At 35.1% G+C, this 24,257-nt stretch overlaps 1 pseudogene; it reads left to right on the top strand.

Annotated features, from left to right (window-relative positions):
* The first annotated feature begins 523 nt into the window (after positions 1–523).
* On the top strand, positions 524–5,174 carry LOC143612266 (uncharacterized; annotated as a pseudogene).
* Positions 5,175–24,257: the final 19,083 nt, after the last annotated feature.

Raw genomic sequence — 24,257 nt, 5'->3', positions numbered from 1 at the left:
TGACTTCACATATGAATAGGGATTAGTATTAACAATATAATGTGCCGTCAAGTGATCTAATGGAATAAAAAAACTCTCAGTTGTATATATTAGTAATTTTGATTAATTAATAATTCATCCGACGACTAAAAAGTTAAAAAAAAAAACATGAGACAGTGTGAACCCAAGAACTAAGACACATGAAGTTATTGACTTTGGGATACCAGGTGCCATGCTATCTTTTCATTGTGTCAATTTGAATACATAACATGTCAATTCGAAATCCGAATCAATATCCAACGACTAAGACTCCATTAAATTGTACAAATACATAATTCAACAATTAAAAATATAATATATATTTAGTCCAGATGTTAACTTTAATATAATGGACTAATGGTCCGGGAAATAATTATGAGAAAATAATCAAATTTATTGGTTCATAGATGGTGTAAAAATTTTATGGATGGATTTTTATAATTAAATGCATCTGGTTGTTCTAGAAATTAATATTCTTGTTGTCATCATTTAATTATTCTCAAAAATGAGCTCAATTATTTTCTTATCATCTTCCTCTTCAATTCGTTTCATAATTCATTCTCTTGCTATATTCCTCACTTCCACCGCAGTCACAGCTTCGTATGCCGGAAATGAGACTGATCATCAGGCTTTGCAACAGATCAAGTTGATGATCACCAACGATCCGTGTGGGGCCCTAACCTCGTGGAATAATTCTCTTCATTTCTGTGATTGGAATGGTGTTACGTGTGGGAAGCGTCATAGAAGAGTGACTCGTGTAGTATTGGAGTCACAAGGTTTGGAAGGCTTGTTGTCTCCTCATGTAGGAAACCTTTCCTTTCTTCGTGACTTACGACTTAGGAACAACAGTTTTCAAGGAGCCGTCCCTCATGAACTTGGTCGTCTATCCAGACTACGTTTCCTTTATATGAGTCGTAACAAGTTCAACGGGTTCATTCCAGCTAATATATCTGGTTGTTCTAGCCTTGAAGATCTTCGTCTTTCCTATAACGAGCAAGTTGGAAGCATACCTAGTGAGATCAGTTTCCTCTCCAAACTTATTATTTTATCGCTTGGTGATAATAAGTTAACGGGCGGAATCCCACATTTCTTGGGGAATATTACATCACTAGAAGGAATAGATGTTTCGGGAAATCCTTTGGGTGGTAGCATTCCACAATCCATAGGCAATTTGAAAACTTTAGGAGAATTTGACTCGAATTTTTGTAATTTAACCGGAACCATTCCTCGATCCCTTTTGAACTTTTTATCACTAGCTTATTTGAGTTTGGGTGGGAATGAATTGAGTGGTAGTCTCCCTCCAGCCATAATGTTGCCTCATCTTGTCAGTTTTGTTTTATGGGATAACCAACTAACTGGACCTCTTCCGTCGTCCATTTCTAACTGTTCAAGATTAATACATCTTGAAGTTACAAAAAATAAGTTTAGTGGGAAGTTGACAATCGACTTTTCAAAATTAAGAGATATGATCATGTGTATACGCTTAGGTAGTAACCTCTTTGGAAGCAAAAAAGCCGATAATATGAAGTTCCTAGATTCTATGAAAAACTGCACAAGATTAAATGAGCTGGACCTAGGTGATTGCAAGTTTCAAGGAGTGCTCCCTAGATCAATCGGTAATCTTTCTAATCAACTCCAATTCCTAGCTTTAGGACACAATCAGTTTCATGGAAACATCCCTGAATCAATCGGTAATCTTGTGGGTTTGTCACTTCTAATTTTAGGACCTAACTAATACACAGGAAACATCCCCTCATCCATTGGAAACCTTCAAGAGCTTGAATTCCTTATATTAGATGGAAATGAACTTTCAGGGCCGATTCCTGATGTTATTGGAAACTTGTCAATGTTGTTATGTCTTGGTTTAAGTTTCAACAAATTGGAAGGTCATGTTCCATCAAGTCTCGGAAACTGTCGTCGTCTTTTAGAGTTGTATCTTAATAACAATAAACTTAACGGTGAAATACCTACACAACCTTTTCAGCTTTCATCTCTTTCCATATCATTAGACCTTTCTCAAAATAACCTCTTTGGTTCACTTCCATCTGAGATTGGAAACCTTGACATGTTGAATCAATTATATTTATCAGATAATAACTTATCTGGTAACGTTCCTAAGTCTTGGTCGTTGTGCTAGCCTTACAATGTTATCCCTCAAAGGCAACATATTTCAGGGTTCGATACCACCATCATTTAGTTCTATGAAAGGACTGGTGAAACTCGATATTTCTCAAAATAACTTATCAGGCCAAATTCCTCAATTTTTAGAAGGGCTTTCGTTAGAATATTTGAACTTATCGTACAATGACTTTGAGAGTGAAGTACCAACTGTAGGAGTGTTCGCCAATGCAACCACTTTTTCTGTTTTGGGCAATAGCAGGCTTTGTGGTGGCATTATTGAACTTAAGTTATCGAAGTGCAAGCATACAAAGGAACATAAAAAGAGTTTTCCTCTGTTTGCAATAGTCATTTTGATTGCATCCACACTTTCCATCATAACATGTTTATCATATGCTTGGCGTAAGAAGAAAGTCAAGAGAAACGCATCTCAATCATCAACGAGCAAACAATTCATGAAAGTTTCATACAATCAACTTCTCAAGGCTACTAATGGATTCTCTGAATCCAATTTGATTGGAAGTGGTGGCTTTAGTTCCGTTTATAAAGGAAGCCTTGAAGATGATAAACTTGTTGCCGTCAAAGTTTTACATCTTCTGAATCGAGGAGCTCAAAGAAGCTTTATGAGGGAGTGTGAAGCATGGCGGAACATTCGACACCGAAATTTATTGAAGATAATAACTTCGTGTTCAAGTGTTGAGTTTCAAGGAAATGATTTCAAAGCTTTGGTATATGAACTCATGTCTAATGGAAGTTTACATGATTGGTTGCATTCAAGTGAAAGTGCATCGATATCGAGACTCAACCTTCTTCAAATAATAAATATTCTTACAGATGTAGCGTATGCACTTGATTATCTTCACAATCATTGCATACCAAATGTGGTTCATGGAGACTTGAAGCCTAGCAACATTCTACTTGATGATGACATGGTACGTGGCTCATGTTGGAGATTTTGGTTTAGCTCAACTTCTTGGATCTTCATACCCAAACGGCACAACCGGGTTTAGAGGAACAATTGGTTATGCTCCTCCGGGTAATATCTATATATCTATAGACATTACTTCTAATATTACCTATTTTTTCTAAAATATATGTTCATAAGTTGCAGAGTATGGACTCAATGCAACCATGAAATGACAAGTAGCGGGGATGTTTACAGTTTTGGAATGCTATTACTAGAGGCGATGACTGGGAAAAAGCCGACCAACGACATGTTTATTGAAGGACTTAACCTTCATAAATTTTCTTCCATGGCTTTGCCAGATGATGCAACAGGTTTTTTTGATGTTGACATTCGAAGTGTTTATCAAAGATGGTATGGCGTCAACAATGAAGCAAATGGAAAGAAAATCGAGGAATGTGTGGCCGCGACACTCAAAATTGGAGTATTATCCTCGGTTGATTCCCCACCACAACGAATGAACATAGAAAAGGTTGTCCATGAATTGCAGCATATTCTGGATACACTTCAAAATACGGGGGTCGGGGGTATAAATGTATACTATTCCATCTTTTTTACTTACCACAATCAAAAGTCTTCATTCGTGTTCATTATTTTTAATGCTAATTTGTATGAAGAAACACATAGCATTTTCACTTTGACACCATGTTCACATTATTTCGGGTGTATCAATACCAAGCTTAATTTGCTAGATATTGAAAGAACAACACCTATAGGAGATTGTGGATTTGATACTTGTTACTTTGCCAGGAGTGTTTGCTGTTTTGTTACATTTCATGTTACATATATATATATTTTTATAAGTTCGTGTTGTAATAGACTAATAGTTAAAAAAAGTTGGTGGTTGTGCATATATAACCGTAAATGCATCAGTATTATGATATAAAAAAAAATAAGAACATGCAATATTAATGTTCGTTACACATGATTATATGTTCATAATTAATTCCAATGATGATGTAGTAAACAAAAACTAAAGTCATAACGAAATATCAAACTAATCAATAAATATGAGACAGAGAGCCATCACGTTGAATGCCACGGTAAGACATGCATCAAACTAGAAATTATAAGCAAATGAAGAACCACGGTCGGTGTATAATTCGAGTGTTTGACCATGGATCGTCCATAATGTAATGAGAAGTCAATCGTCGACAAATCTAAGATTAAGATCGATGAAATAGCAAGTGATGGAGAAGTACAAGATCAACCAATGAAAAACGACTTTGGACATTTTTATATATAAAACTAAAAAGCAAAATCGTTAATAAAAGCAAAATCGTTAATAAAAGCAAAATTAAGACTTTGAATACTTTATAAAACAAGTCCAAGTTTTTTTCTATTTGTAAAAACTGTTATTCGTCTTGCTTGAGTAAAAGTTTGTTGGATGGAAATTTAGGATGTTCAAGATCTACTAGTGACTTTAAGGTTTATGGGTTGACCGAACTGGCCAAAAGCTCAAAATGCATTTTTTTTAACGATCAACGATTCATTCACATTAGCTATTGACTAAATTCATCACTTCGTGATACACTCTGATCGGGGGAAAACCCTCGCCTAATGCCATCGCGAGTGAACACTCACCTGAAGGCATGATAGTACAGTGAAATAAAACTCGTTCAGTTCAAGGATCGATTGTTGCCGTCTTCCATTTCAGAACCCTAGGTAGCCGTGATGTTCCTTGGCCTATTGGCGGACGATGGCGATGGTGTTTGTGTCAAACTTAAAGTATGATAAGGACGTACAAACCGCACATTCAAGATTTGTGAAAAAACACGGGTCAAGAACCTTCATTTCTCCCATAAGGCATGTTGTTCTTTGATTATTTTCATCAGGGTTTGTTTGTTTCTTTAATTTATTGGATCAGGTATTAGGGTTATTGATAAAGTTTGTGATTTTAATTGTTTGACTGAAATTTGATATTATTTTGTTCTAGATTAAGAGGGAAATTGTAGGATTAAAGATCCTTAAACACCCCATCGCTGTTGCCGGGTTTGATTTCCGGACCTTTGGAGACGGTGGTGTGGTGTGGGCAGTGGTCAACAGTGGCGATAGCGATACTAATGGTTTATAGTATAATTGTCGTGACACGATGGCCCTGTTTGATTTCCGGATCCTTGATGGCAGTGATTTGGTGTTGGAGGCGGTCTTGCAGACAGTGGCGATTGTGATTGTTTTTGGACCCCAAGTTCTTCGTATTGTTATGGACCTTAAGTCCACCATCGTCTATCGTTGCCGGGTTTCGATTTAGAACCCTTGGTGGTGGTAGAGTGGTGGTTGTAAGTTGTCTTTGGATCGGTTTGGTTGATAAAGGCTATGATGATAATGTATCTGACCTTATTTGTAATTCTATTTCTTAACAACCACTCATGAACCAACTTTTGGTACATCTGTTTTGATATTTTTTAACAAAAGGCTAAAGTTTCAACTTATTGGCTAATTATCTAACCTTGATATTTCAGGAAATGACTCGAGTTGATGGTTTGGTAATGTTGCAACCGGAAGTGGGGGGCGTGTGAGAATTTCTTTCTCACATGAGCTGACAAAGTGACGTTTAGAATGTCGATGGTGACGGGAGACACTTTGGTAATGACAATGCCATTTGGTGATATCTTGGTCATCAAACGTGTCTTCTACAGAAACAAAAAATTGTGTAACCCACGTGAACCCGTTTGTTTGTTTATTGTTTTATTTTGTTTTTTTTATTTTATTGTTTTCACGTATTAAGATGAGTTCCTCTTTTTTTCAACTATAGACTAAAATTAATCAAGGTTATAATGTGTTGCTGTGTTTCCCAACTTTTTTGTGGTTGTGAGAACTTCCCATATAATGTCTGTGTTTGAACTTTTGATAACACACATGATTATTTTTAGATTGAAAACATATTATACATGATAATTAATTATAAGTTGTAGCGAGCTGTATTAACATTTAATTACTAGAAAGCAATTTCAATTTTGTTTCTGTATTTAAGTTTCTTACTCGAACTGCATATGTTATGCAGGTTCAACAGAACCGAAAACAACTCCTGCACCAACAATTGCAATAAACCCAACTACTGCATACACAAGCCAAGTTCAGGTACACCGAAAACTTAGCCTTTATAGTTTGGACTTCCCACAACCATTTCAGTTGTAAAAAAACCATAACACCTTACTTTTCGCCAATATCAAACTCCAAAAACTACGAAGAACGGCTTTGATACCGGCCGATGGCAATCTCAATTGCAAAATTTCTCACTAAGAATGCCCACGAAAGCTCGGTAATAACTAAACTTCTTTACTATATTAGTATATTTACATACCTCACATTAACAAATTAATTTCTATATAGAACCGCTATACATGCTTGGCACAAATGAATGACATTTGACGCTGACCTCAACTGCGTGTGTGTCAACTTCTCTAGCTGCCTTAAGAAACTGTACTATCAAAAGAGGAATAGCACAAAGTTCGCGTGTGAATAAAATGGCGAGGATAAGCAACCTAAATTCATGTAAGTGGCATTCTTTAAAACTAATGTTATGGACTGTGAGAAACAACTGCAAAAACATTTGGGCCCGTTATAAACAGCAAACGGGTTCGTTTTGGTTAGGCTTTATATTTGACCTAAGAAAACCTGTTTTTACCCGTACTAAAAATGCGAATCGGTTAATCTGGGTTCAGTTTTATTCCAGATCTAATATTTTAACAGTAAATAAAATTTTCGCTCGGGTCATAACAAAGCTAAGTTATGAAATGGTAAATGGGTCAATACGAGTTAAGTTCTATTTATGATCCCCACAATGGTGTCATGTAAGCAGTTAATGGGAAAGGGAAAGGTTCCTGGAAATACTACAAATGAAACACTCATTAGACGTTAACATTTTTGTAATCCTTCAAACATAACCATTTAGCTTTAATGAGAGTGTTTCCTGGTACTCCGGTAAAGGGTTGGGTCAAAGCATGTCTGAAGAGGTAGGTCCCCGCAAGACACACCTTGAAGAGGTACGTATGCGCAAAGACTAACTGGTCCCGCAGGACCCACCATGCTCAGAGAGATGAAGACCTTATACGCAGTAAGCCAGCTGTTCCCGCAGGAAAGCCTCCCTTGGTACAATACCCTGCCTGTTCCCGCAGCTATGGGTACAAGCCAAGAAGGAAGGCTACCCGCACTAACGGTAAGGCTACACGCATAAGGCACTAACTCTTATACTTCAGCAATGTCACCTGAAGAAGGAATGAGCAAGGCGGGAATATTCCCGCCCAAAAGAGCCAGTCCGTACGCTTCTGGAAGATCTTTTGTACTATACCTGCCAAGGTATGGACAAAATAGACAAGATCTGACCAAAGCAGCCCATGAACCAATCACAGGGTGACAACTCACCGACAATAGTACGAGGAGGAGCACGCTCTAGTACAAAATGTCACTATCAGCCGCTGCCTACCCACCAACTCCCATCGTGGCACGTACATAGCCCGTAGTTGGTGGAAAAGGAATAGTATACAGCCGGCCATGTCACTGTCAGCCGCTGCCTACCCACCAACTCCCATCGTGGCACGTACATAGCCCGCAGTTGGTGGAAAAGGAATATTATACAGCTGGCCGTACCTGCTTGGAAACCTGCCTTCGGCTATAAATACTCCAACACCTTGGAACGGTATCATTATCTTATCTTCTCTAGCTATTTCTCTCTATATACACTTATATTCAGAGCAATCTAGTCTGATTCTCACGCCGGAGGGTGGTCACAAGGAGGAACCCCCCCCCCTTTCTCAGTGACGAGCTCACGGTATCTGTTTTGCAGATCGAGAAGAATAACCATCTTTGCCGGACCTAACCCTTGTGGGAAACATCTAGTTAAGATTATCCATAATCTGCCGGGGTCACTTAGTGTTTCTTCAATGTCCGTGTTGAAACGGGTCACGTTTTAGTAAAAGTTTAAATCAGCTGCCTTGGGTTGGTTTCACTAGGGGATAAACCGGCCGAGCTGAAATTAAGCTCGACTAGGCTCGAGCTAGAGGTCCTAATAGTTGGTTAAAAGTATCAAGTCATGCTTGTAGTTTCTTAAGTTCCTACTTAGTATGAATAAAATTTTTGTACTTTAATGTTAACATTTATAAGTCTGATTTCATAAACTTTGTGCAGATTCGGGATCAAAGAAACAGGAGACGTAGAACGTGATGCACGATCGCCCGCCCTTTGACAACGCCATAACACAATCATTTGGCAGTAGTAACATGTGTTGAATATCAAACTAAAAATCATTTGTAATTAACAACTATCTATTTTGTGATCACTTAGTGCATATATTTTATTCACAACCCATCGAATGTGATGTAACGAGAGGCTATAAGGTTGCTATGTACTGCAGGCATTGCACATGAAACTAACTTTGTAATCCTTATCGACATCCCGCCTCAATGTGGCGGGTCAACCTACTAGTTATACATAAAAACAGGCCCTTTAAGAAGCTATAGACAAACAAAAAAAACATACAAAATTTGATAGATTTCTCTCTCTTTAGATTCTCATGTCTTTCTTTTTTTTATATATCACTATCATCCTTTTCCACACACACACATATATATAGAGAGAGAGAGTTTCATTTAAGGAAACAAGATCAAATACATTTTATTCTTAATATGAAAACAGTGAGAACCAATTTGCTGTTATTTTTTGTTCGTTTTTGCTAATTTCGATTATGAGACGTTAAAAGTATTTGATAATTTATATTTTTTTTTAATTATTAGGTTTTTTCTTTTGCTGGTATTTGCTGTTATTATTTTGTTCTTGATTTTGATTTTTTTTTTTGTAATTTTTAGGTTTTTTTCTTTGTTATTATAAATAATTTATTTATGTAGATTGCTATTGTAGTTAGTATTGGTTCTTATGTTCTCATGTTAATATTAAAATGTAAATGAACATTCCCCTTCATTTAAGAACTCATATATATGCTAAGAACACATATATATGCCAAGAATATATAATCAATGGCTTAAAATTAAAATGGCATTAGTGTAATTAAATTGAAAGTCAAAGAGATTGATTAAATTAAAGAGAAAAGGGTAATAAAAGGATTATAACGTGTTTATTTCCTTTAATCATTCTTAAATTATCTATTACATACCATCCCTATATGCTCTCTTTTCTTTCTCTAATAACCACCATTTTTCTTTCTTTCAATTTGACATTTCATTTTCGTTTAATTTCTAGTGAGTTTGAAGAAAGCAAAGTAGCACCACATGAGTAAACAAAAAAAATGTATTTAATTTTTAAATAGTTTTGAAGGTACGTATTATGTAAATATCTATGTTTTATTATGCATAAACATCTCTGTACATATGTGTAAATGTTGATTTGAATAATGTGTTAATGTGCTTTTTATATATACTTTTTGTTTGCATGCACATATGTAATATGTAAAGTGCATGATATGATTGATTTGAAAAGGGAAAATTACCTAAATAGCCTTTTTGAAGAGAGAGAAACATACAAACAGCCCGTGAGATCCGTTTTCCAAAAAAAGCCCTCGAAATCCAACTTGCACGTGACATTGGGATTTTCCCCGAGAGTTTTCGTGGACCAGTCAAAATCTGCCATGTGTCAAGCATTCTCACCTACCACGCGAGTTTTCATTCCAAATCACTCTTAAATGTTACTTTTCACATCAAATCTAACCTGATGAAAACCAACTTTAACGTGATGTTTCAAGCTGTTTCCGTCTCCAACGTGAGTTTTCAAATTTATGGTTTTTAATGTTTTTTTTTTAAATTCATCTCCAAAGATGAATTACAAATGAATTTCATCTACAATCATCTTCATCATCTTTTTCATCCAACCCCCACCATTTCCTCCACCACCTAATGCTACCGGACCCCACCACCACCGTCTGGATGGTCGGCGATGATGAAACCCCATCATGGTCACCCACTACAACCACCCACCACCACCAAGACCTCACACATGACACCACCACTTACGCTTCTATCACTACCCTTAAATCCATGCTTGAAACCGAATGGTGGTGGTTGTGAGAGTGATACCATTCGGTTGGTGCGGAAGTAATGTTTCTGGTGAAATCTCAAGTGGATTTTTATATTAACGAATCTTGAAGAAGTTACACTTCCGACAACAAGCTCGCCGGAATCCTACCGGAAAACAAGTCAAAGTTAAAAAAAATTTGAATTCTTTGTTATCAATCTATATTTTTCGCCTTTACCTAGCCCGACACTTGTTTATCCCAAATTTAATGAATCGTCATCAAGTCCTTTATCAACTAGAGACAAACCATCCATCAAAAGCGGGAGAACATAAACATGGTTTTTGGTAAGATTATGAGAAAGTGGGAAGAAGATGATGAAATAAGTTTAAATTCCAATGAAATTCATCTTGGCAGTTGACTTGTAATCAAAATTCGTCTCCGGAGTTGAAATGCATTTGAAATTCATCTTTGGAGATGAATTTCAAAAAAACTCAAAAATCATATTTTTTTGAAAACTCACGTTGGAGACGGAAACGGCTTGAAACATCACGTTAAAGTTGGTTTTCATCAGGTTAGATTTGATTGAAAAGTAACGTTTAAGACGGATTTGAGATGAAAACTTGAGTGGTAGGTGTGAATGCTTGACACATGGCAGATTTTGATTGGTTCACGAAAACTCACGGAGAAAATCTCAATGTCACGTGGAAGTTGGATTTCGAGAGCTATTTTTGGAAAACGAAATCTCACAGGCTATTTTTGTGTTTCTCTCACTTCAAAATGGCTATATAGGTAATTTTCCCATTTGAAAATGGACAATGAGTATGAAAAATATATATATATATATATATATATATATTAATTTACGTTCATCTTGAAGAAATTAATAATTAGTTTCAAAATTTACATAAATGTAAATGGTATATTTACATATATTTGATAGGAATAATAATAATTAATTATCGTTCCCTCCTCTCTTTCTCCGGCCCTAAACAAAAGACGCGAATTTTTGAAGCAAAATCAAACAAATTGAGGATGTCGGACGTGTTTTTTGAACATTGGTGTATGTTAAACAATCAATCTTTAATATTGGGAGGTTGAAGGAGGCTCTTGGTGTGATTTATTATATCAGAAACCAAAGTCTACTCCTCTCTCATCTTCACATCAAACAAACAAACAAACAAACAAACAAACAAACATTTTAGGGGTGTTTTTGTAAACCGAGATTGATTCGTGCAGGTTCATGGGTTGTTGAAAAGGAGTGGGCTTGGGAGGTTAATCATATTTACAGAACATGTTTAGCTAAATAGACAGCCTATGTTGGTTGGGTAACGATAAAAGTTTTTTTTTTTTTTTCAGCTAATTTGTCATCTCTTTGTCACATTGTGCTCACTTTCTCAAGTAAAAAGAACCTGTCCAAAAGGAGGTTATTTCTTCATTTTTTGTTTTTGACTAGTGATGCCCCGGCGCATTGCACCGAAGCTTTATAGTGGTTGCGTTTTTGGCTGGTTGCTCAAGTTAAAGTTACGCATTATATAGTAGCAAGTGTTAGTAAAGTTTTACAAAAGACATGCCTAATTATATTATATTATATTTATATTTACATATGAAACTTCCTTGCATCTACCAGCTGTATCTTAAATTCATATTATCATACCAAAGCTCCGTGTATGATTGCATCTACCAGCTATACTTTTGGTGGCAAAACCGTTGAACGTCGATGCTTCTTTAATTTTTCTGGGCCTGTAAGTCATAAGCATTAGGTGTTCATAAGTCAATTTTTTGAGCAGAACTATTGTGTGGAAGGATACGGGCCATATAATTTATCTAGTTATGTTTTATTAATTAGTCCATTAGTCCTACCTTAAAAGAGCAATAATTGATAAGTATGCGGAAAACTAACATAAACTTGCTTGTAACCCCATGTCATTTTCAAAACACTTTCTCCGAGCTCTCACATTGTAACTAGTTGTCAAGGGTAACGTTCAATTTTTTTTGTCGTATTTCATACAATGTAAACGAAACAAAAATAGAAACATGATACATAGGGCGTAAATTTCTTCTATTCGGTTTTTGAAAGCTTAAAATCGAGCCATTACATCATGTTCTTTAACTTTATCTAACGTTTCTCTTTCGACTACACAATTTAAACGTTGTTCAAATACTCAACACGCATTCTCTTACGTAAACCCATATTGATAAGCTTCATTTTAGAAAGCGTACTTCAATTGTTGCAGTTGCAATCGGTAAAACCAACGCTAGCTTTAATATTCAATACGCCAAAGGAAAAGTAATGTGCTTTCCGGTTTCCACCATTACACGAGCAAGGTCACACATTCACCCAATTTTGCAAATTTATCATCTTCCTTTAAAGTATGATAAAAGGTCGCATGGCCGGCTCCGATAAGGCGAAAAAAAATTTGGGCCAAAGGCGAAAAAATTTTTGGGCCTTAGGTAAAAGAAACATTTTGTTAGGTTTAAACAATTTAATTTTAAATGGCTTACTTAATTATAATTTGAGTTTTGTAAAAAACTTTTGTATAAAAATAAACTTAAAATTGTCTCAAGGACTAGAATCCACAACTTTTTGATTAGATCTCATACCCCATTGCCCCTAGACCAAGCTAGTGGTTATGTAATTGTGCTGAAACATTGATTATACATATTTTTTTAATAAAAATACATATAATTTGTTTAAAAAAATTGGGGCCTAGCGGGGTGTCGGGCATATGGCCGTCGACTACCCCGCCATGCCTCAAGGCCGGCCCTGAAAGGTCATACGATCACCCGAAGTACACCATTCTTATTCACTACTAATATCATTCGGATACATTTTTGAAAATGCAACTATCTTAGATACGACGAATCTCAAGATTTAAACTATACATATTTTCTAACAAACTAGTTGAGACCTCACTAAATCTATTTTGAAGTTCTTGAATTTGCATATCCAAAACTGTATTAAAAGTCTCAATCTTAAAATGATGATCATGTTGAGCTTGTTTCCATTTGATGCTTCTCGTTTAAATAAAAAAAAAGGTTAATGGTTTCTATTTACTTTGGGCTTTATTTGATTTGAACTTTTAAAATTGATGATTTTATTGAGCTTATTTATATTTGAGTCTGTTTCTGTTTAATGTTTCTAATTTAAACGAAAGAAATAAAAACAATTGTTTTTATTTGCTTTGGACTTTAAATTTATTTGGGCTTTATTTAATTTAAACTTTTAAATTGGCTGGTCTTTAAATGAACAGGGGTAACATAATTTTTTTCAGGAGTAACGACATATACAAAAACGACCCAAAAAGAAAAAAAAATTTACACTACCGATTCAGGGCTGGCCTTTAGGGAGGGCGGGGTGGTCGGCGGCCCCCGACCTGACACCCCGTTAGACCCGGAAAATTTTTTTTGAAAAAAATTTATATGTATTTGTATGAATAACAAGATGTATATTTAATGTTTAAACTCAATTACATAACAACTAGTTTTGCTTAGTGGCAAAGAGGTATTACTCTCAACCAAGAGGTTGTGGTATCTAGTCTCATTTGGAACATGTTTAAGCTTATTTTTATATAAAACTTTTTTACACAACTAAAATTATAACCAAATATGACCATTTAAAAATTTAATTGCTTAAAGCTAATAAAATATTCATTTTACTTGAGATCTAAAAGAGTTTCGCCTTCGGCCAAAAAATATTTTTGGCTTCTCGAAGGCGGGCCTGTACCGATTAAAACTTTAGTATAAGCTGCATCCTCCACTGTTTAACGTCAGCCGGGCAATGATGACATCCAACTTTATGCAAGTAAATGAAAAGAGATTCCGAAATTGTGGGTCTTCCCTTTGCATGAAAAAGTATGTCCGTTAAAAAAAAAAGAAAAAAAAGTATGAACTGCTATGATTTGTTTTGGTACAATAATTGGTATGATATTATATTTGCCCGGAACTACACCATTTTTATTCATTACTAAAATCATTCGAATACATTTTCGAAAATGCCATTATCTTAGATACGTCAAATTTGGAAAACGAATCTCAAGATTTAAACAAGACATATTTTCTAACAAACTAGTTAAGACCTCACTAAATCTATTTTAAAGTTCTTGAATTTGCATATCCAAAACTGTATTAAAAGTTTCAACCTTAAAATGATGGTTATGTTGAGCTTGTTTCTATTGGATGCTTCTCGTTTAAATAAAAGAAAAAAAGGTTAATGTTTTCTATTTGCTTTGAGCTTTATTTGATTTGAACTTTTAAAAAATAATGATTTTGTTGAGTCCGTTTCTATTTAATGTTTCTAGTTTAAACAAAAGAAAAAAAAACAGTTGTTTTTATTTGTTTTGGATTATAAATTTGTTTTGGCTTTTTTTATTTTGGTCAATAAAAAATGAAATTAGTTACAATCAGGTTGTTATACCTCAAATCAATCGTGGAACGAGTGTAAACTACAAATTCAACTCATTTACTATTGCAATAATTGGTCATAATGATAATCTCTTTCAACTCTTCTTTAGCTCAAATCAAATATACCGTTTGTTAAATTTTTAGCGGATGAATAAAAACACGAGCACGAGATTTGATCAACACACGATCGTCTCTTTTATTAAGAAAACGACTAACAAGAAAATTTTAATAATTTTGATACAATGTATGACTTATATAGAGCCCATACAAGACTAATCCTATACTAACTCAAATACACAATTTGAATATAAAACAAATAGGATTAATAAAATAAGACTGACTTATCTTATAATAATAAACTAATTATTATTAAATATTCTCCGAGATCCTAGGAGCCTCCAATCTGATTTGGTGTTGGACACATTTAACACTCCCTCTCAACACCAAACTTCTTCTAAACCGTGACAAATACGAAGCACCTCGACTCGAAACAACCCGCGACTCAACACAACTGGTCATGTCTTCCAACAGCGGATCATGTTGAATTCCAACACTCCCTCTAGATCCAAACTTGTTCCTTTAAGGTCTTTCTCGGTCCCGCAACACCTGTTCTCTTTGGACGTGATTCTTGGACTCGTCACACGCCTTCACACGAAGTTGCATCTTGGTTCGTTACTCCTTAATCTACACAAGATCTAGGACACCATTCAACTTACTACCTCTAAACACATTTGTTTCATCCCTTATCTCTGGTGGTCTCCTACGAACCCATTGTTCGTACAAACCGAAACCGAAACCATCGAGCCCGTTGTCTTCTATTTTTACAGCCCGAAAACCATAACTATGCGGCCACTTTTAGCCACAGGTTCCAGATCCGAAATTCATCCCTCATTGTTGTCAACAACCTGAACCGTTGCTAACTGATACGTTACGATTTGGTCCCGAAACAAAACCCCGAACATATGATGATGTTGTCTCGTTTAGACAGCTTGATAACGCTACCACTCGGACTATTGGGTTATCGATCCAACCCACTAAACTACCCCGACACACGGAGATTTTATCATCCCGACACACGGAGACTTAACCATACCGACACAAGATCATGGCACACCATCATTGCTCGACACACGGAGATCTAACCATCCCGACTCACGGTGACGGCACGCCATCAGGGAAACCTTTAACAACTCGATTAACACCAAAACTTAGTTGACATACAACCTCTATGCAACCTAAAAGACTAGATCACATAGTTGCAATTGTTCTCTTTTTTTTTCTTTCAATCGAACAGAAAGAAAAATCTAATTAAACTTTGGTTGTAAGCTACTATGTTTATTAAAACAAAAGAAAAAAACAAGTAAACCAACGCACATGGTATTCTCTCTTGTACGAACAAGGAAAGAAGACTGCAGCCCCTTATGTGCAGATCATGATCAAGAAGAACTCAGTGGAGCTTATGACAATCACAAACAAATCAAGAAAGAACAAGGAAGAATAAATTGTTACTTGGCTGCAAGCAACAAATCTCATGCACACCAACTTTGGTTTGACAAACAAAAACCAGTAACATACTTCTTTTATTAAGAAAACCGGCAGATGGAAAAATCTTCTTGATACGAGCCATTAGCCAACCAAGATTGAATACCTCCGTATATCTCCTCTTTAACAGCCACAGACGTACTAACGCCCCTATAGTCCCAAACGGAACTCTTGCATGACATGAAAACGGTCGAACGAAACACCGCACTGGTCTTGTTTACTGCTGTTAAGTTTTATGGCTGCGACATAAGCCAATCTTTCACGCGTGCCCTCCACCGACTGACACACTCGTCGGTGGAGGCTGCCCCGATCTTCAAAACGCTTCCCGAAACCTTGGCTCTGATACCACTTGTTAAATTTTTAGCGGGTGAATCAAGAACACGAGCACGAGATTTGATCAACACACGATCGACTCTTTTATTAAGAAAACGACTAACGAGAAAATCTTAATAATTTTGATACAATGTATGACTTATATAGAGCCCATACATGACTAATCTTATACTAAATCAAATACACAATTTGAATATAAAACAAATAGGATTAAATAAAATAAGACTAACTTATCTTATAATAATAAACTAATTATTATTAAATATTCTCCGAGATCCTAGGAGCCTCCAATCTGATTTGGTGTTGGACACATTTAACACCGTTTTGTGTTGAATTCAATGTTGTAAAAGTAGGTTCATAAGGCCGAGTATTTCTTGAGTTCTCGCTACAAGATATGTCGCCGAGACGAGTTTCTTTAACTCCGCCTAGTTACTAAGAATCTATCAAAGTTAGTCAAACTCAGCCATAATTGCATCTAGTCGGTGAACTTGAGCCGATTTTGACTTAATTATATAAAACATAATTCGTATTTCTATAATAATAAAGAACAAATATCATTTTTTTTAATTAATGTTTAGTAATTTTTAGAATAATTTATTATTTAAAATATATTCTCTTATTTATATTGGTATTCACATATTTTGTTACAAGTATTAGTAACTTATGATATTTAATATATATATATATAATATTTAATACTTAATAATATTTATTATTTTTATATTTACCATGTCGGAGTACTCCGAGTACATCTAACTTCCTAATCAGCCGCATAAAGTCCTCTTAGCGACTTTTACAACATTGGTTGAATTTGCTTCTAATATGATAATAGTCTTAGTAGTTAGTAGTTTACCATTTTCAGATACAATTGGCTTCTTTCTATTTGTTTCAACTTTCAAACAAATGCAACATTAATCTAAAATATGTTCCTCTTCTATTGACTTCCACTGCAGGTTAAATGAATTACCTACAACAAGAACATAACAACAGCCAGTCTCAATATACAAAATTAAAGAGTTGATCCACTAGAAACAAGAACCTAATACAGCAGTAGTGTTGCATCTTTGTAACCAACCCAAAGACGAGCCAATGCTAATTTTGATGCATTTCTGTACGTTTAACATTACCGTTGCTAGAAGTTGTTGCTAATTTACATTATAAATACAAGCCCACGCGTTGCACGGGTTATATAACCTAGTATAATATTATTTGTATAAATGTATCGCCATCTTCATCTTGCACGTTTTTAAAGGCAATCCAGGCTTCCTTCCTTCAAAATAATATCCTTGAAAAATATTATTATTTATTATATAATAGTTATTTTTATAATAAAGAATTATGTTTAGTTATAAAAAATGATGTAGGGTAGTTGAAAGATGAGTGATGTCACTTATAAAGATTGTGTTTTAGGGTAATTTTTATGATAAAAATGAGATAACAGTGAAGAATTGATAGATATCTAGTTTAGTTTATAAGAATATATAACACTCTAGAGCTATGCAGGTGATATCGCCGATATATCGGTCCTTTGCGATATATAAATCAAAATATCGGTTCCGGATATTGGTACCGATAATATCGACGATATTGACCGATATTTGGCCGATATAGGACTCATATTTGACCGATATATCACCTATATTCCCGATATCAGTGCTTTAAGATATGAGGGGATGCATTATCGCCACTACCGAAACATTCAAAAATTGACTATAAAAGGCCAGCAATATTTGTTGGTGTAATAATTACTCCAACAAAATGAATTCAACACAATCAGTTGGCTGCTTGTCATCTTCCCTAGCTCCTTTCTATAATTTCCTACTTTTTGTTGGTATTATATCTCTAACTTTCACGACCATCCCAGCTTCCTCCTATAGAGGTGGAAATGAGACCGACTATCACGCTTTGCTCAAGATCAAGTCGATGATCACTCAAGATCCATATGGAGCTCTAACCACATGGAACGGTTCCCTTCATATACATATACATATACATATATACACACACACATAGGCTACAAATATAATATAATATATATATATATATGTATATATATAACACACACTAGTAATATAATAATAATAATAAAAACAATCTTTATTTTTCTTACAAACTAAGATCCGAGATCCGAGTGTTGTTTGTGATTTCCGCTAGCTAACAACACGGATTGATCCGAGTAAAGTTGTTAGATCCATCCAAAGAGGACCTACACTTAACGAGTAGGTTAGTTAAAGCTCTACTGTCTAACTGACAGTGACTTGATTAAGTAACTAGCAAACCCTTCTCCACAACAACCAACCTAAGAGAAGTTAAAGACTTGTTGACTTAGTAAACGACGTGTTACTCAAGATGTTTATCTCATTAATTCACATTGAAAATATGACGACGTCTTAATTAGGATGTTTATTTCAATAATTCATCATGAAAATATGAATTTTAAACACCACAGCCACAAGAGGGATAAAGTCTTGTTGACTTAGAAAATATGAGATTTGTGGAGATGCAATTATTGCATTGTCTTGACTACTATCATTTCACAGGAGACGGCCGGCCTATTTGCACTTCAGCTCACTGACGACGAAATTAAACATTCAAAATTTGACTATAAAAGGCCAACAATTGTTTCACTTTAATCACTCCCAAAAATGAATTCAAAACAACCAATTGTTTGCTTATTATCTTCCCCTCCTACTCATTTCCTACTTTTCGTTCTTACTATATCTCTAACTTTCACGATCATCACAACTTCATATGGAGGCGGAAATGAGACTGATTATCACGCTTTGCTCAAGATCAAGTCAATGGTCACTCAAGATCCACATGGTGTTCTAACCTCATGGAACGGTTCCCTTCATTTCTGTGAGTGGACTGGTGTCACGTGTGGGAAGCGGCATACAAGAGTGACTAGTGTTGTACTTGAGTCACAAGGTCTACAAGGCTCCTTATCTCCTCATGCAGGGAACCTCAGCTTCCTCCACCGTCTTTCTCTTGCTAACAACAGCTTTCAAGGAGTTATCCCTTATGAACTCGGCCGTCTTTCCAGACTACGTTTCCTTTATTTGTACCAAAACGGATTTAGCGGAGTTATTCCAGCTAACATATCTCGTTGTTTTAACCTTGAAGCTCTTGGTCTCTCCTATAACGAGCTAGTTGGAACCATACCCAAAGAGATAAGTTTCCTTTCCAAACTCGCTTTTCTTACACTTCATTATAATAAGTTAACTGGTGGAATTCCACCTTCATTAGGGAATATTACATCAATTGAAGTTTTTGCTATTAAAGAAAATCGTTTGCGTGGAAGCATTCCCGACACCCTAGGCCATTGGAAAAGTTTAAGAGAAATTTATGGCAGCCATTGTAATTTATCCGCAACCATCCCTCGTTTCTTTTTAATAATAAGTTAACAGGTGGAATCCCGCTTTTCTTAGGGAATTTAACATCATTGGAAGTGTTGTCTGTTAATAGAAATCTATTAGGTGGGAGCATTCCAGACAACTTAGGCCATTTGAAAAGTTTAAAAGAAGTTTACTTTAGTGGTTGTAATTTAAATGGAACAATCCCTGATTCCTTTTACAACCTCTCACTCCTAACTGATATTGGCTTGGCTGGTAATCAGTTAACCGGTAATCTTCATCCAGCTATAGGTCGAATGTTCCCTCATCTTGTTTTCCTTCAGATATGGGGTAACCAACTAACCGGACCTCTTCCACCATCCATTTCTAATTGTTCGAGATTAACATCTATTCAAATCTCAAAGAACAAGTTTAGTGGGAAGTTGACAATCAACTTTGCAAAACTAAAAGATATTGAGACTATATACTTGAATGAAAACCACTTTGGAAGCAAAGATGCTGATGAAATGAAATTTATTGGTTCTTTGAAAAACTGCACGAAATTAAATTTGTTGGTTCTTTATAAGTGTGATTAAAAATATGTGGAGCAAACATTTTGACCACTTTATACATTATGTCATTAGTCTAACATTATCACTCCGACTCCATGTTCACATTCTTAATTTCAGGTGTAATACCAAGCTTGCTTGGAGTTGAAGAAACAACACCTAGGAGATTGTTATGTCACCACTACATACTTGTTACTTTGCAAGACGTATTGTTTTGTTGAATTTCATGTTGAGATGCGTATATTGTTGAAGTTCATATTGTGACAGTTAAACGAAATTGGCGGTGGTGCATATATCTATACTATATATAATGCATCATTTTTATGATATTAAAAAACTAAGAGCATGCAATATAAATGTAAGATACACATGATTATATGTTCATAATTTAATTCCAGTGATGATGTAGTAAACAAAAAAGTCGTAACAAAATATCAAAATAATCAAGAAATATGAGACAGTGCCGTGACGTTGGATGCCACGGTAAGACATGGATCAACCGGGTTTTTTAAGCAAGTGATCGTCAGCGTATACCTCATGTATAATTCGAGCATTCGACCATGGATCGTCCTTAAAGGTAATGAGAAGTCAATCATCGACAAAGCTAAGATTAAAATCGATGAAATAACAAGTGATAGAGAAGTACAAGATCATCCGATGAAAAATGATAATTAATTAAATATCACTTGACCATGTTCAGAAGCAAATTACTTTGAATATCTTATAAAACAAGTCAAAGTTTTGAATATTTTATAAAGCAAAAAGTTTTTTTCTGTTTATATAAACTGTTATTCTTCTTGCTTGTGTAAAAGTTTGGTGGAAGGAAATTTAGGATGTTCAAGATCCACTTATAACTTTACGAGGAATTTTTTTGGGCAATCTGGTAGTTACGGTTTATGGCTGGGCAAAATCCTCACATAAGGTCAACGTCCATGAACATTCACCTGAAGACATGACAGTACATTGATATCAAACATGTTCAGTTCAAGAATCTAACTATTTGTCTGGTCTCTCCCATTATCACCCATCACCTGATACAACTGAAAGTCTGAAACTAAATGATGCAGACAGGAATCAAACAAGAGTCACATGAAACACCAAGTATCTTCCTTACTTGTTACCACTCCATCACAGCTCATTGGCAAAGCCCAAAATAGGCATGATTTTGACTACTTTTAATTTGTTTTCATTTTTTCCAACTATGTTTTATTAAAAATTAAAACCGTGCGAAATCCAAATTAATACCGCAGTATTGCAAAATATGACTGTGTAGCAAGAATATTAAAATTGTGCAGGATTTAAAATACAACTGTTTAATTTTAGACAATCGTATTTTTGTTTATTTGTGCGGGTATATTATTGTCTTTTCCCTTATATGATTTGTTAAGATTTTGTTATGTAGTCTTTAGTTTTTGAAGCATTCATGATTTTTTTTTCTTGTATGTTCATCTTTTTTTTATGGTCAGATTTCACAAAACTAAACATTAAAAAGATATGGATCGGGTTGTATTGGAAAGTCACTAAAATTATTCGTATTCAAATAAAGATATTAATTACAGAAAGTCACATATCAAGTTCTTTAAATAGAACACCCAACAATCAAATATGAAATTCATATCCAATGTCAATAATTCAATCAGTTACAACTATATATTAAACCCAACAATAATCCAAATACAAGCCTTGTGAAGCTTTGAATGTAAAAAGTATTCATATTAAGAGCTGTTTGGATGAGCTTATTTTTTTTGCTTATTGCTTTTTGGTGGGGCAAAATGTTCAAAATCCCTTTTAAAGAGCAAAAAAGCTTTAATTTGGTGATTTTTGAGGGGTATTTTGGATATTTTGCCCCTCCAAAAAGCAACAAGCAAAAAAAATAAGCTCAGCCAAACAGCCCCTTAATCTAATCTAATCTAACAATACTATTAAGCATTATAATTGTCCACATGGCAATTAACTAGTCTATCCACCTATGCATCCAAATCACCATGTTTCCATTTATTTTAATTCCACATATACACTATTAATTTTATTCTAAATATTAAATCCAAAAGAGGCGCGACCCGTTTCCGTTTTAGCTGATACCCACAAATATTACACCCGTTGTTTTGTTATCAGCTCTATCAACCCTAATTTGTTTATCTGGCCACTATTGTTTTACATTCATGATCATCTTCTCTTCAATAACTCTTGTTCGTAAATTGTTTATCCATGAAATTGTTGCGTCAATGATGACTGTCATCTTCAATACATCTGTTGTATTAATTTCTCCTCCCAATGGATGCAACAATGATTTTCGTCTTCCTCGGTACATAAACAAGCCTAATTTGTTATTCCGATTAATTGATACAGATACGATCATCGTCTTCTCCATTTTCAAAATGTCCATCTTCTCCATCAAATATGTGTTTGCATGTATGTTAATTCTTGATTTTTCTATTTTTATATATTTTATTCATTTTTATTTACCTAATATTTGTTTGAAATTTGTGTCAATTATTTATTTAATATGAAATAATTTAATTTAATTGGAATTTTAGAATCTTTGTAAATAAAACCTATTTGTTTTACTGCAATTTTAATTTAGTCAATTATGTTAGCCAATTATATTAAAAGGTGTGTAAATTAAAACCTCAATTTTATTAAAAGATTGTAAATTAAAACCAATTATATGTTTTTTTAGAATTTAAGTATTTTTATAAATTTTAAATTTTAAAATAACTGTATTTATGATGTTGTTTCCTCTTATAAATTGATCGTCATTTAATTTTATCGATTTGGTTATTAAAATGTAATGATTAGTCAATTTTATTTAATAATACTGTCCTGCCTTAATTAGCATTTGACTGCAATTCAAATTTTATGGTTTGTAATTTTTGGTAGTTTCAAAAATTATTTTCCTGATTTTGATTCTAATTTTAGATTTTATAATTTTACAAGGATTATACATATATATATACGGTGTAACTATTTTGTATACATACATAGCTTATACAGGTTTTTGGTAAAAAGCTAATAAAAGAGCAAATATATGTTTTCTACATATAAATCGGTAAATGTGTAAATGTTTGGTGGAAAAAGTTCAAAGGACAAGGTGTGATGACAAAAGTTCAAAGACAAAACTATTGGAGTTGTGTCTTAGTATATGTATAGTTAGTTTAGTGGTAATAAAAGAGAACAGTTATCATAATAATATAGTCAAACCACTCAAAACCAAACCCTCACTGAAGAGGTAGGTCCCAGCAGAGCCCAGTTGGACCAGCAGGACTCACCTTGAAGAGAGACGTCTGCGCAGAAACCAACTGGATCCGCAGGACCCACCATGCTCAGAGACGTGACGTCCTTACGCGCAGTACGCAAGCTGTTCCCGCAGGAAATGCCTCCCAATGGCGAAGTACTCCGCCTGTTCCCGCAGCTGCGGATACAAGCCATCAGGTAAGGCCACCCGCGCAGCAAGGCTACACGCACAAGACACTTAGCTCTCAAAATAATTCAGTAGTCACCTGAAGGAATGAGCAAAGCCGGGAACAATCCCGCACAAAGGCGGGAGGGGGAATACTCCCGCCCAAATGAGCCAGTCCGTACGATACTGGAGGATCTTTTGTAATGTACCTGACGAAGTATGGGCAAAAGATCTGACCAGAGATACGACAGCTCATTGACAACAGTATGGCGAGCAGCATGCTCTTGTACTGTATGTCACTATTAGCCGCTGCCTACTCACCAACTCCTGTCATACCACGTGCATAGCCTGCAGTTGGTGGAAAAGGAATAGTACACAGCAGGCCTGGTCACTGTCAGCCGCTGCCTACCCACCAACTACCAGCATGGCACGTGCGTAGGCCACAGTTGGTAGAACAGGAATACTATTCAGCCGGCTACACCTTCTTGGAAACCTACCTTCGGCTATAAATACCCCAAATGGTATGATCATCTCATCTTATCTCGTATCTTACATCTTATACCTGATATCTGCTCTAGCAATCTCTTAATATACATTTATATTCAAGAGCAATCTA

The sequence above is a fragment of the Bidens hawaiensis genome, unplaced genomic scaffold (genome assembly GCF_021521415.1).
Source record: "Bidens hawaiensis isolate Kalapana, Puna unplaced genomic scaffold, B.hawaiensis_p1.1 tig00034181_1, whole genome shotgun sequence".
NCBI classification, from domain to species: Eukaryota; Viridiplantae; Streptophyta; class Magnoliopsida; order Asterales; family Asteraceae; genus Bidens; species Bidens hawaiensis.
Note: the sequence above shows the minus strand (reverse complement) of the source record. Positions and strands in the feature narration are given on the sequence as shown.